At 55.2% G+C, this 3,628-nt stretch overlaps 1 pseudogene; it reads right to left on the bottom strand.

Moving 5' to 3' along the window:
* Positions 1-365: 365 nt before the first annotated feature.
* LOC139604028 (zinc finger protein 271-like) lies at positions 366-1,730 on the bottom strand (annotated as a pseudogene).
* Positions 1,731-3,628: the final 1,898 nt, after the last annotated feature.

The raw sequence follows: 3,628 nt of genomic DNA, 5'->3' as shown, positions 1-3,628 counted from the left end.
GGAAAGCACAAAAGGCAAAGATCCCGGGCTGGGATAAGAACAATTTATTGGGAACTGCAACGAGATAAAGAACAAACAGGAACAAAAACAATATTGATAACAGAAGGGATAAGTAAAACTATTTACAGAGAAAACTACAGCATCAACAACTAGTTCTTCCTGGCAATGTATTTCCTCCTATCTGGAAAGGACACCCTTTTCCTCAGGGAGAGAGAGAGAGAGAGAGTCCCTTTCCTGCCCCTGGCAATGACCTGAGGTGGGAGTGAATGTAATGACAGGGCCATGGCCAGACCCTCATGTTCTCCAATCCCACATCAGGTCATTGGCAGGGGCGGGAAAAGGGACAGGTGTCTTCCCAGCATGGATCACAGGGAACATGGATCACCAGGGCTCTTCCCAACGTGGGGTCTCCAATGGGGGATAAAGCTGGAGCAGTGCATTAAACTCTTCCTGCAGTTGGGGCATGTGCAGGGCTTCTTTTACTCGTGCCTCCGTTGGTGTCTGCTCAAGTGAGAGCTGCTGGTGAAGCTCTTCCCACACTGGGGACACTCGTAGGGCCTCTCCCCAGTGTGGATGCGCCGGTGGGTGACGAGGGTGGAGTTGTGCTTGAAGCCCTTCCCGCAGTCGGGGCAGAAGAAGGGCCTCTCATCCGTGTGAATGCGCTGATGCTGGAGGAGCTGAGAGCTGGTGTGAAACCTCTTCCCACACTCAGGGCACTGGTAGGGCCTCTCCCCTGTGTGGATCATTTGGTGGATGATCATTTGGGTCTTCCTACTAAAGGTCATCCCACATTCCCCGCAGTTGTATGGCCTTTCCCCAGTGTGGATCCTCTGGTGGCAGATCAAGAGAGACTTCTGCCTAAAACTCTTCCCACATTCCCCACACTCATAGGGTTGTTCCCTGGTGTGGGTCTTCTGGTGGGAGATCAGGTTAGAGTTCTGGCTGAAGCTCATCCCACATTCCCCACACTCGTAGGGCTTCTCCCCGGTGTGGATCCACCGGTGCCTGATGAGGTGGGAGTTGCGCTTGAAGCCCATCCCACAGTCAGGGCAGCGGAAGGGCCTCTCATCCGTGTGAATCCGCTCATGCAGGAGGAGATCGGAGTTGGTGTAAAACCTCTTCTGACACTGGGGACACTCGTAGGGCCTCTCCCTCTCCCCAGCGTGGATGCGCTGGTGGGTGATGAGGGTGGAGTTGCGCTTGAAGCTCTTCCCACAGTCAGGGCAGCGGAAGGGCCTCTCATCAGTGTGAATCTGCTGGTGCTGGAGGAGACTGGAGCTGGTCTGAAACCTCTTCTGACACTCAGGACACTCGTAGGGCCTCTCCCCAGTGTGGATGCGTTGGTGGATGATGAGGGCAGAGCTGCAGCTGAAGCCCTTCCCACACTCCCCACACTTGTAGGGCCATTCCCCAGTGTGGATCATCTGGTGGCTGATCAGGGTGCTGCTCTGCCTGAAGCTCTTCCCACACTCCAAGCACTTGTGGGGCTTCTCCCCATTGTGAAGCTGCCCATGGCCCACCAGCTCCATGCTCTGGCTGAAGCTCTGTCCACCTTCCTGGCTCAGGGTGGGTCTTTCCTCCTCAGAGCACCCTGGGCTGGGTTTGGAGCCCCTCCTCCTGTGGGATCTCTGGGGATTTTCCTCCCCATTGGATTCCTGTACCCTGGAGTCACTCAAAATGGCCTCATCCATGAGGTCCTGCCCTGGGGATTTCTCCTCTCTGGTCTCCATGCTCAGCTCCTTCCTGGGGAGAGGAAGGCCAAGGAGAGGATGGGATTTGCCTCCGTGCCAGAGGGAAGGGGAAGGAGATCTCCCCAGTGCATCCCCAGCAGGACGGGGTTGGCAGCAGGGTTGTCCTGCAGCCGGGGGCTGTGCTGGGCTGGGAGATGGAGCAGGAGAGAGGGGGAAAGGGGCACTGACTTCCTCCTCACCTGCCTGAATGTCCCGGGGCTCCTTCCTCTTCCTTGCAGCCTCCTCCTCCATCTGGCAAAGGTTTGGGGATGTGAAATCCTGTTCTGGGAGGAAAGCAAGGGATGAGCGCATTGAATTTTTTACTGGTTTCAAGGCAAACCTGGGGGAGAGTCTAAACCAGAATTACAATTTCATAAGAAAAGAAGATCAAGGCAATGCTACAGAAACACTGCCTTAAACTGACAGAGTCAGGATATAACCTGACACCCTGTTGCTGCTCAGGGTGGTGGCTGCAGTCCCATGAAATGGTGGCTGCAGTCCTGTTGGAGAGATGAACGTGATTCTGTCCAAGCAGTGATCCTGTAGAAGGGTCTGGTCTTCCTCTGAAGGTCCAGGGGTGGTTCTGGAGCTCTTGTCCTCTGGGAATCCAGTAGGCACGCTGCTCCTGGTGTTGCAAGGCTCAGCTTATATGCAGGTAGGAATGCTTGGATCCTCCCCCTGGGCGGAGCATCCCACAATGGGAGGATGGAATTTTATCAGTCCTGCAGTGACACTCAATGGCCCATTCCCAGAAGATATCTCCCCTGGAGGGCGTTATCAGGGCTGAGTCATGGAAGAGATCAAGAACACTGCCCCACCTGTTTATAGCAGTTGATGAAGATGGGCATTGAAAACATGCATTTGGTTCCATCTTACATTGCAGCCTGAAACAGTGGGGGAATCCCTGCTCAGGGGGTGAACACCACCCCCCTTACCCAAACTGGCTCAGGTGTAAAACCCCCACCCTGGGAAGGCCACACACACAGGGGACAATGTCACACTTGCCCTGCCCCAGGGGAGGTCTCTGTCCCTGTCACTCTGTGGCTGTCACCCCTTTTCACTTTCACAGGCTGGGGGCTTTGCCAAATCTAAGAATAATTTTTTTCTCTTTCCCTGTCACCTTTGTGACATCTACACAGAGATTTCCCTTCCTTTTCCTAATCTTTTCATAAAAGAGGTATCTCAATGTATTGGGCCGAATTTCCACTTTTCTTTTATCAGAATGTGGCAGCAGCAGAGCTGGAGCTGTGCAGGACCAATGGATTTTGGAATTGCCACAAAATTGCTTCTACTGTGAGTTTACTGAATTTTGGGATTTGTTTGCATTTTCACCACAAGTGACTTTTGGGAAGAGCAAATTCAAGGCATTTTCTGTAGGGTTAAGTTTGATTTCTGTCAAGAAACAACTTTATATGTCCAGTGCCCTGGGGATGGTCAAGGGGTCACTGACCCTCTCACACTGGGGGATGCTTGGGAGGGGCTTGGGGGGGTTGTCCCTGTCCCTTTCACTCCAGGCCATTCCCCAGGGGTGTCCCTGTCCCTGTCACCCCAGGCCATTCCCCAGGGGTCTCCATCATTCTCACCCCAGGGAATGCCTGGGGGGTCTCCCTCCCTCTCTCCCCTGTGCCAGGGGGTGCTCGGGGCAGCCTCTGTCCCTCTCAGCCCAGGGGATGCTCGGGGCTCTCTGTCCCCTGGCCCTGGGGGATGCTCGGGGGGTCTCCATCCCTCTGGCCTCAGGCAATGCCTGTGCAGGGCTGGGCACCAGGGGCTCTGTGTCCCTCTCACCGCTGAGGCTGCTCGGGGCTGGGGGGGCTCTGCCACCTTCTCACCCCTGGGGAGGCCGGGGGGGTCTCTGTCCCTCTCAGCCCTGCTGGGACCCCACCCAAACATCATCGGGG

Source organism: Agelaius tricolor, unplaced genomic scaffold (genome assembly GCF_023055355.1).
Source record: "Agelaius tricolor isolate 1412-34295 unplaced genomic scaffold, bAgeTri1.0.p SCAF_43, whole genome shotgun sequence".
NCBI lineage: Eukaryota > Metazoa > Chordata > Aves > Passeriformes > Icteridae > Agelaius > Agelaius tricolor.
This window is presented reverse-complemented; position numbering and strand designations above follow the sequence as displayed.